We start from the raw sequence: 11500 nt of genomic DNA, 5'->3' as shown, positions 1-11500 counted from the left end.
GAGGCAGAAGTGATGGGACCCCTCACCGTGAGCATCGCTGGCCTGCAGCTCTCCCCATTTATCCTGCACCCCGCAAACAAGGTGGTTTCTGCTTACCTGCTTCTTCTGCCTAAGTGCAGTTCATGCACGGGGGAGGTACCTGCTGTCCCTGCTCTGTGTACCCCCCGGCAGAAGCATCGTCATCCCTCTCCTCCATCACTTCTCATGCACTCCTGGGCTACTCGGGTTGATAACGCCAGCAGTGTCCCATGTTGTGGCACTGTCTGGGGATGGTCAAGCAGCAGGGATGTAGCAGACCCAAAGTGTCCCATGTGGAGGCCACAATGACAGCTTCAGCCTTGACTCAGGGAGATTCATCCCCACTTGCTTTTAATCTGAACCCCATGAACCAGCTCATCTCAGAGCCCAGGGTCTTGAACTCCATACAGCTTCTCTTTCCTTGGGTGAAACCCATCCCGACCCCTCCCCATGGCCATGCAAGACTCCCTGACTCTCTAAATGTTTTTTATAACCTACTTTTTATCCCACCCTGCAGCTAATTGAAGTTAATTTACCCACACAGTCCCAGAACTACCACGACCTTCTCCAGAGCCTACTCTTGGCTTTTGACATGTCACGCCCAACTCTCCCTCTTCCCGTCATTTTACAATAGCCTTGTATGGACTGAAATGCTCCAGATTTGGGTGGCAGAGATAGGAAATGACTGTGGAGAGCAACAGAAAACTTGTCCTGTGATTTCGTAGGTCTCCTTTCATCCCATCCCTGAAAGGCACAAGGGATGCCCACCAAACTGATGTGTTTTCTGCCAGGTGGGACATCATGAGCAGCACCATGCATAAAAAAGCCCGTCTGTCCATCCCCTTACCTGTCTGTCCCTCTATCCATCCCTTCATCCATTGCATCTCTGTCTGTTTGGCCTCTGCTGAGGCAGGGTCACTTCTTGCCTTGACCATGCAGATGAAGGTATGGTTGTTAATGCAGTAAATGAAATTCATTAATCAAGGGGGAGAGAAAAACCTGAAGGGAAGAGCATTCATTCATCCACTTACTCACGTGCCTAATGGTGCTTTTGTTTGCCTGCATCTTCATTTTTTTGTCTTGCCTTACAGACACGCATGCTGAAATCTCAGGACTGAGCCGAGTTGGAAATTCCAGCAGAAGACAGACAAAAATCCCCCATCACCACCTCCCTTCACATCCTCCAAACTGGGGAGGTTGCTAAGTGACAGCATTTCTGCTCGCACTAACGCACTGCGAGAACCTGAGCGCTTAAAAGCAAGAAAATGGCTATTTAAGGACATGATAACTCATGTTCTTCGGTAGCGACCAACAAGCTGTTTGTTCTGAGAGGACTGGGGATATTTTCACAGAGAAATTAAATTTGGAGGGGATGAGTAACGGCTTCAGTGGGAACTTGGCCTTGTCTACACCATGTCTTCAAACACATGCTGGGACGTGGGCCATGCGCAGAGACCCACATGCACAGGCAGGAGGGATTTTAACCCAATTTGTGGCAATGGGGCCCAATGGGCAGAGCCCAGGGGGTCCAGACACCCGTGCCTCAGTTTCCCTGCCCCATGCAAGGAAGCTCAGGACCTTGCTGTAGGGACAGTTGTGTGCCATGTCTGGGAGTCCAGTGCCATGGATCCTGACCCAGGCACGATGCTGAAGAGCTGATCTCAATTTTACTTGCAACACCCAAGACGAAGGAGCAAGGGGAGCTCGCTTGGACCTTTGCAAGCTTGCCCCTCGCTTGGCTTTACCCAGGCAGCTTTCCAAGCAGGTCGGCTGGATCCCGTCTCCCACATCCCACGCTGGGGGCTCCAGTGCCCATCACTGGCAGCAATCAGCCCGGCCTCTTCACTTCCCCTCTCTGCTGGCCAGCTCCATTTATTTTTTTTATTCCACTGTTGTTGGGATTGCTATTCTGTGATCCCATTTTAAAATCATCGATTTACCACAGAGTCCTCAATAAGCAATTTGGAGCAATTGAAGCTGTTATCTTGCTATAGATCACACGGTGCTGGGAGTGGAGGCGGGGGAAGGGGCAAGGAGAGGAAAAATAAGAAAGAAAAATGGCTGGAGCTCCCCACAGCCAGCCTGGATCCGTCCCGCATTGCGTTGCACAGCTCTGAGCCCTGTGGAGATTGGGCGGTGGTTTGTGTGTTATGGCCCAGGAGGGGGAAGAGGGTCTGTTCTCCCTTTATTAGGATTGAACCCAGATTTTTAGGTGCAGAGAGCATGAGCTCAGGCTGGGACCCAGGGGCTTTGCAGGGTGGGCACATACAGCATCTGCAGAGCCTGTGGGACCGGGGAGACCCCCAAGGTGGGTCCCGAGGATCAGAAAGGGGGAAGGAGCTGGATTGTCCCACTATTGATCGCAGTGACCACAATCACAGACACGGGGATGTGTGGGAAGTGTAGCACAGCCCTGTGCACCAGCAGTGCCACTTTTGCTGTCTAATTTGGGTTCAGAGGTTTCTCCTCTCTCTGCTGGGGAGGAAGGTTTGTAGCCTGGGATGCCACCTCCCCTCCTGGCTGCCTTTGCCTCCTGTGTCTTCTGCCATGCCTGAGTCTCACACTTTGGAAAAAAAACCCCACCTTTTTTGAAACACAATTTTTTTTTAATTTTTTTGGGGGGAAAGGAAAAAAATCGCAACCTGATTACAGGGGAAATTTGCCATCTCTGTATCACTGAGCTGTGAAACAAAACGTTTCCTGACTACAGTAGGCAAATAGCAATTTGCAGGGCCATCGAGGAGAGGGAAAAGCATCTGGGCACCATGGGCTGGGGGCTGTAGTTTTTAGCAATAGGTTTCTAGTAACTTCATAAACTCCCAGAAGGGAGCTCAGGTCTTCAGACTTAGAGATGCCCCAGTCCCAAAAGCACAAGGAGGGCAGGATCTAAGATACTTGTATCTTCTCAACTGCAGCCATCGGCCATATGAGCCCAGGGAAGCTGCCCCAGAGAGACTTTGTTTCCACACTGACGGATGGAGACCTCTGTCCTGATCACAACCCGCAATGCGAAGCCTAAATACAAAATCAGATAATTGAGAGAGGGCCTGGCACATGTGTACACAGTGATTTGAAACATACTGTGGATGTTTTGAGCATGGAGAGAAAATAACCCGGTTGTAAAACAGCTACCTGAGAGCCACAATAAAGATGGCTTTATAAACACACTAATAAAATGGTTCAACTGCTTTCAGCAGGGTTTGGGAACTGCTGTATGGTGGCAGAGATGTGCAGGAGGGTCCTTGTCTCCTGGTTGCATTCACAGTGTGCAGACCCTTCATCTAGGCAAGGTGATGCCATCAGCTTTGGTGGGACCATAAATTTCTTGGAATGGCACTGAACTTTTTGCTGCCACTCCTGGAAAGCCCTGGCTTGTCTCTCTCACACCTTCAATGCTTTCCAAACCCATAACTTCTGCTTGACTCAGCTTGACTGAAATGGAGATGACCTACGATGCTCCTCGTGTGGACTCATGCTCACCCAAGCAAACGCTGCCTGGTCTGTGTGGTTACCCCACGCAGTGTCCTGTGATCCCAGCCAGCTGAGAGGGTTGGGGGCCAGCCAAAACCCAGCAAAGCACCAGAAGGAAATAGCTCAGCAAAAATAAGCTTGCAAGTTATAAAGACACCCCCCCCCCCCGCCCCGCAAAGGCCCAGTTCTTCCCAGGGGAAAGAGGGAGAACGCAACGGTAGTGTCAGCATTCGATGAGCTGGGGCAGGCGGCTTTCCCTGTGCTGTGGGACCTGCTGCCTTTCCATTCCGCTGAGCCAGGATAAGAGACCAAATCCATGATATCTCCCCCAAAAGGGATCATTTCTGTGCTGGAGGGTCTCGTTTTGGCTTCAGGGATGCTCCTCCATCACTCACACTGCCAAGCACCCTGGGGCCCTGCTCCTGCACCCTCCCCAGCTCCCCTCCAGCTTTTGTCAGAGGCATTTTGGCATCTCTAGCTGTTGGTAGAGCTGAGCCAAGGCCAACCCCCCCAGAGACCTCCACATGTTCAATATCTTCTTCTCAGCTGTGCCAACAACAGATTTATTTGGGGTTTTTTCTTCTTCCCAGTTCTGGAGCAGTTCAGGAAAAAAAAAAATAAATCACTTTCCGGAGACATCATCTGTGCTCCTTCTCGGTTCCAGTCAAAATCAAAAGAGCTTGGGTTGATTTCCAGCTTTTTAAGGCAAAAAATAAATAAATGCAATCAAAGGACATGTCAAGGGGAAAGCAACTTCAGATCAAAAGATCGAAGCAGCTTACTGCAAGCTAAGAAAACATGTCAAAAGGAAATTTTTTTTTTTAATGTGTTTTTTCTGTCCTTTTTCTCCCCGAGTGTCTTGGTGTTTCAGCCATGAGCGATCAGGTGAAGCAGGGACAAATCAGAGCAACTTGGACAAACTCCTGGTTTACTCCTGAAACCGCCAAGGACATGCTTTCCCCAGCCCCCAGCAGCATCTCTGCCACCGGCCGGTTCTACCTATTTATCTAACACTACAAGATGTATTCTGTGAAGTTGAAATCATGCAGCAGGCTGGGAGTGCTACTGAAAAGCCTCACTGCGGCTGGTGATTTGGCCAGGGCAGGCTCAGCCTAAAGCCCCTGTGCTGATCCTGGGACACCCGGGGTGACACCACCATGGTCCCTGATGGCCCCCATCCCTTTTCCCTCTCCAGGGGCCATTCACTTGGGCAGCTTTGGGCTCCATGCACCTTCAGGCCGGTTTTGCACATCCCCTCCTCCATTTGGAAGCAGTCACCCTTTGGGGTTTGAATATCACCAAGCCAAGCAGCATCCAGCAATCGATCGGGAGTGGTGAGGAGCCCTTCCCGTGCTGCAAAAGGACTTTCCAAGCCACTGGGACCAAGGACCTGGTTGAAGCAGGTGCCTCTCCCACCATCACCTCTGCCTGCACTTGCATTTTGGGGTTTTTTTCATTGCTTAGGTTTTTTTCCCCCTTGCTTATTTATCTGGCAGCATTTGCTGAGCCTAATCCCAAGAAGCAACAGTGTTCAAGTGGAAGGGTTTAAGGCCAGATTGGATGAGGCTTTGGGCAGCCTGGTCTAGTGGAGGGTGTCCCTGCCCATGGCGGGGGGGGGGGGGGGGGGGGGGGGGGGGTTGGAACTAGATCATCTTTGAGGTCCCTTCCAACCCAAACCAGTCTATGATTCTATGATTCAGCTGGTCCCTTTAGGCATCTGGGGCAGGCAGAGGTAGATTAGGGGAATGCACTGATTCCCCATGGAGCTGCCTCTGATTTTAGATGTTTCTGAACCTTCTGGTCAGTGCCCAGAGTGGCTGGGAGGAATTAGGATCAGTGATAGAGGCAGGGAATGTGTGGGGACATGGAGAAGAGGCACAACCCATATGGAGAAGCACAACCCTTAGTAGCCACTAGAGAATCCATGGTGGGACTCAGACCTGCTCATGGACCTTGCAGATGTGATGATGGGTACAGGTGAGCTGGAGCCAGCTCTCGCTGGGTGCTTCTCTACGTCTCCCAGCTCATGTCCCCTCTCTTGAACTCCCCGGAGGACTTTGCTCCATAAACTGGTGGTTGGATTACACCGAGTTAGAAACAGCATTTTTTTTTTTCCCTCCACTACAGACACAACTCAGAGAATCCTCCTCGTTCACTAAGTAATCCCAGGACCATTCAATAGCAGCCGCCAGCATGATGTGAGCAGCAATTATTCCTCATTTTGTTTAACTCTGTGTGTGTGAGAGCCGGGAAAGGCGGCATCTCTACGTACAGCCTTCCCAGACCTAAACCGGAGAAATGTTTATTAATCTGCTCAGCAGGGTCCTGCCAGGCAAAATGTATTTCACTGTTGAAACAGAAAGAAATGGGCTCCCAAGAACAAGCGATATTATTTACATGGCATTGATCGGTGCAGAACTTTTGCTGGCTCAGCAGTTTGAACCCCTGGTTTTCATCAGCAGAGTGCTTAACCCTTGGCTAATTGGATTTGCCGTCGTTAGTGAGATCTATGCTGCCTTCAATTACTCTTTGCACAGCCCCAGTTGGGCACCTGCGGCTTTCAAGTGAGAGCCAAAAGACCTGAACCCCTGCAAGGTCGGGGGTCCCATGGGCAGGGACACCCTCCTCTGGACCAGGTTGCGCAAAGCCTCATCCAACCTGGCCTTGAACACTTCCACTTGAACACATGCAAAAGCATCCTGGCGTGTTGGGCCATCAGCGCCTGGTGAACAACGCTGACAAAGCTGGAGCTGGGTGGAAGTTTGAGCCGAGAAAGGATTTCGTTCACTCTAAGGTGGGCTGTAATTTTAACTGTCCTAAATGGCATCTTGCAAAGGACAGAGCTAGACCCTGTAAATCCAGGGAAGGGGACGGAGAGGGTGTGAAAACTGGCTGTGATTAATTACTGAGCAGTGAATTATTATTTCATTAATTAGGCTGCATCTGAGACTGCAACCCTGAGCCTACATAGGGACAGGGTTCCCAGCGGGGTAAGGATATGGTAGTGTCAAGGCAAACAGAGGCACGGATGGACGAAGCCATTTCCCAGGGGCACCCAGGGGAGTTTTGAAGGACCGGGGTTCTGCGTCCTGTCCCCGTCGTGCAGGATCGTGACAGAGATGCTGTTTCCTTCCTCAGTCTGGTCTTCCCAGTTGCATCCCAATTTAAGCCATTTTTTCCCTCAAGGCTGAGCTGGTTTCTCCCACCACGGAGATCTCTATCCTGTGGAGCCATTTCTTTGGATTCCCAATGAAGAAACAGAGTGACAACAACAACTAGAACAAAAAAAAGCCATAAAACTTTGGCTGTGATTTCCTGCGTGGCCAAAAGGCTTTGTTTTCCCTGGATTGGCACAAAAAATCACTCAGCGTTTTGGCCCCAGAAGTGCAGAGACCCCAGGTGCTTTGCTGTCCCTCAAAAGCCAAATATTTGAGAGGTGCTTTCTCCCACAGCAGGCAACCTCTCCCGGGAAAACGAAGGGACCCGGCCACGTGCGGGCCCTCGCAGCCTTGTTTCGATTGTGGCCAAGAGAAACCCTTTAATCGGACATAACGCAGAGCCTCGACAGACGGGTAATTGGGTGCCATTCCCTGAGCCATGTCACGGGAGGTCAGACAAGATGCTCTTTCGTGACCTTTAAATCCACAAACAAATGAAATCGGGGCGTTTCTTTGGCCGTGCTGCCAGGACCACCAGCAGCATCTGCTGCCTGCCCAGCCTGGCTCTGCCGTACAGGCAGGGACCGGCCAAGAATAGTTGCGTTTAGCAGCAGCTGGGCACTCGCTGCACCCCCTCTGCAGGGAGCGATCCCCCTCCAGCACTGTGGGTGACCGCTCCTCATCCGCTCCAGCGCAAAGTCAGCCCGCTTCAACGGGCTGGATGGGGGACGTGGTGCGCTGGGCACGGTGGTCCCAGCCAGCTGTGCTAGTGGTGCCCATGGCATCGGCCGGAGCCAGACCCCCACGAGGACAAGCCCTGGGTCACCCCATCAGTGCTGCCCTGGGCACGGTCCCACTGGCAGGGCAGGAGCGAACTGCGGGAAATTATTGCCTGCGGTGCTGAGTTAGTGAAATGAAAATGAGCGTTTTACCTTACGGGAAGCAGTGAAGCTTATTTAAAATGCAATGGTGGTTAAAAGGGATCTGTCTCTCCTAATGCCATCTTGATAATATCTTTACCGAGGCGCTTGAATGAAAGCCTGGAGCCGGTTTAGGGGAGAAGCCATAGCCGCTGGGAGCACGACTGAATGTGGGGGCTCGGTGCCATAGGACCCAGCTGCGATAGGGCACCCCACCACTGCCCATGCAGCTCCATCCATGAGCTCCATCCTCCCATCACCCAAGGGTGCTCTGGTTTTATTTACTAGGACTTTCTGGACATGCAGCAATTGCATGATGTCAGTTGAGGCAGAGCATCCCACAGCTGCTCACCTTCGAGAGGTGGCTCGTGCCTTGGGGCCACAGGCAGCTGGGGAAACTGAGGCACCCCTGGAAAAATCACATTCTCTTTTCCTTCTTTCTTGTGGCCCAGGTGCTGCGGTGTTTCGAAGCTCTAGTGACCCAGCTATTGATTCGCTGAAACTGTTATCCAAGATGTGCAGCCAAGATATGGATCTGGGAATTTATGAGAAGATAATGGAAATTCCTGGAAAGGGCAGAGAAACCCCAGAAAGGCTCCGGAGTTCCCAGCAAGCCGAGGGGAGTCCTGGAGAGCAGCAAAACTTCCCAGCAAGCCCTGAAAACCTCCTAGATGGGCTCTAGTCCCACCATCCCTGGAAAGTGCTGAGGAATTCCTAGGAAAAAAAATGGGGAAATTCATAGCAGGGTCGCAAAACCTTGCGGAGACTCCCTGATGTTTTGGGGCTCTGCAACATGCTCCTCACCCCAGGGCTGCCGGCTGGGGGGGCCGGATCCCACTGCAGCTCCTCTCCCTGCATGGGCAGCACTTGCCCAGGGGAATATTTTGGCAGCACAGAGGGACCCGCAGTTGGCAGGAGAGGAACAGCTTCCCAGCGCAGAGGACGAACCCCAAAATGTTTGGGACCTGATGGACCTTCCTATTCCCGCTCCCTGGAGCCACTCCCTCAGCTCTGGCTGGTCCTCCTCTTTCCCCAGGCAGATATCTTTGCTGAGCCAGGCAAAAAAGTTGCAGAGAACCCCAGAAATAATGGTGCAATTACCAAAGTAATTATCTTGGCTGCTGTGCAAATACTGCCCAGTTAATGTCAACAGTGTCGGGGGGGAGATGACAGCACACAGGGCCGGCCTTAATTAAATGTCCCACAGCCGGTGGCTGCAGAGAAGTTCTTGTTATCGCTTGTATTCCCAGAAAACAAATCGCTCCCGCTGTTGGGAATATCCCTCCATCCCCTGTGATGCAGGGCAGGACCTCGGTGGTAGAGGTGAGGATGGAAAAGCAATCAGGTCCTCCAGAGCCCCTTGGGTTTTGTGGTCCCTGTCCCATCACAGGGAGAGTCGCGCATAGAGGGGACGTGGCTGGAGGCATCTCAAGACGAGCCCAACAGGGCTGTGCTGGGGTGGGACTGTGGAAAAGGGGCCCTGACAGCTGTTGCTGGTCGAGAGAAAACCCAAGGCGTGAGAAAACGCTGGGGGAGATGATGGGGGAGAAAGAGGGTGGGGGGGAGACTGGGGCTCGGCTGGGGCTGACCTCAGCGGAGGAAAATTCATATTTTTTTTTCACCCCCACTCCCTGCTCTCTTTCTATTGTATGAAGGGGTTGGATGCTTTATGAGGTCTGATTTTTCTTTTTTTTTAAAGCGTATCATTTTTTAAGGGGAATATTAGGTTCTTGTGACACTGGCAGGATCAGGGTGGGACCAAGCATCCGTCGGGGTGCAGGGGTGCCTGTCCCCAGCTCTGCCTCCTCCTCACAGGTGGTTTGTGCAGCCTCACAACACCGCATTAAAATGCAAATTTGTCCCTGCCTGCTGGGAGCAGATAGTAAAACGCTAAACAGGAAAGAGGCAGTGGAGAATAAACAGAGGGCAGCGCAAGAGGGAAGCTGGAATAGAGGCTTCTTTTCAATTATTTTTCCTCTTTTTTTTTCTTTCAGTGAGATTTGGCTTTTTGTAGAGGGCTTATTTAATGAGATCTGAAGCAATAAGGGGGGGAAGGTGCTGTTTTCGGACCAGCTGGGTGCTGGGGCACAGGTGACCAGTGGCCTGTCCCGGCGGGTGCCACTAGCCCCCAGCACGAGGGTGGTCTGCAGCCTAAATCGCACCATCTCCAACTGCTGATCATTCCCGATATAGGAAAAAATAAAATCGCAGTAGTAAGAGAAGAGGACCAGCTGGGGAAGGGACCAGGCACCTGACTCCACCAGAGCCTTCACAGTGGTCCCATTTTCCTTGGGTTTGACCCCAGCATCGTGCCCACTGCCTACTGGTGCATTTGCTGATGGGCTTCAAGGGCATCAGGAGCCCAAATAAATTGTTGGTGAGCTGCTTCCCTCCTGCTCCTTATGCCCGGGGGGGCTTTTGAGGGCTGGGATAGTGGGTGATGCTCAGGGGTGTGTGTGATTTATAGGTGTATATATGTGCATACTGCACCCTTGCACCTGAAGCAAAGCCTTTTGCATCAATCCATAGAGGCACTACACACATACATACTTTTATATATATATAAAAATATATATAAATATATATGCACACACATATTATGTATGCATATATATACATATGTATAAAGTATAAATATATACATATGTATGAAATATAAATATATACATATTTATGTATCAATAACTAGATAGCTGTACAGCTATAGAGAAGTTTATGCTCTCTTCTTTCAAAAGCAAAGCCACCCTGAGCAGGTCTCTCTCCCTCCCTGCTGCCCCTTGCACACTGTCCCCACCAGCTGCGGGGAGGCAGCGATGTTGGCAGGGACAAAGCATGCAGATGGAGGTGCCTGGGTGGCGAGAGCCGCTGGTAGGATGTGAGCTGGGGGGTGCATGGGCATGAGACCATCATCGGTCCCTGCAAACAGCTCGGGCTCCCCTGTTCCGTGGGCGCTACTTTCCCAAAGGCTCTTGGGGACCTGAACCGGATCCATCAGCCAAAATGGGAAGTGATGGGCTGGAAAACCGCTGCTGATGCTTGGCGTCTCTGTCAGAACCGCTGCTGATGCTTGGTGTCAGACCTTGGGCCTCCTGCAGCCACTGAGTGCTGGGAGGAGACAGTGGGGGAGCAGCCAGTGCTGCTCGGGGGGCTGGCAGAAAGTGGCCAGAAAGGGGACAAAACCTGGTGGAAACTCAGCTGCAGGGACACCCAATGCTGAGCCTGGCCAAGCCACCTCGTCCTTGAACCCTGAGGGTCTGTGCCGCCCCCCCCCCCCCGACCTTCCACCTTCACAGCCCCCAGGACGTGCTCACGGACCAGGAATTGGGTGCTGCCATGTCTTATTACAATTATAAAATTTTATTATACACTTTTCTTACCTTTCTCCCCTCCTTTTCTTCCTTTTTTTTTTTTTTTTCCAAATATTCATATATGTTAATTTAACAAGGAGGTTTGGCAGTTCCAAGCAGGGAAGTCGGCTGTATTAATTTTACTGCTCCGAGCCGCTATCAGCTCAGGAGCTCGTTCAGCCAGACCTGGGTCCTTTAGATAACGGGGCACAGTAAAACCTAACTGCATCAGCTGCCTGGCCTTTGAGCGCATCTCAATTCCCCCATATATATATGTATATATAAAATCAGCATAGAGCTATCAGGTAAGTTTTAAGGCTGCTTGGGGGAGAAATTTTCATAGCTCAAATTTGATAAACTCTTTAAAGAGGCTTTTGAAGCACCACACACCACCACGGGCTGCTGCTTGCCTGCCAGAGAAACTGAGGCACAAGGGCCAGTGAGGATGGAGCTGCAGCATCGCCTTGTTCCTGACCACGTCTTTGATCGGGCTGCCCAAGAGAAGAGGATTTTGGAGGGAGGAGTCCTAAATCCACAGCTTTGACCCCAAAGTGCTCAGAGCTTAGGTGGGGATCAAAGCTGAGCC

This window comes from Balearica regulorum, chromosome 19 (assembly GCF_011004875.1).
Source record: "Balearica regulorum gibbericeps isolate bBalReg1 chromosome 19, bBalReg1.pri, whole genome shotgun sequence".
Lineage (NCBI taxonomy): Eukaryota > Metazoa > Chordata > Aves > Gruiformes > Gruidae > Balearica > Balearica regulorum.
This window is presented reverse-complemented; position numbering follows the sequence as displayed.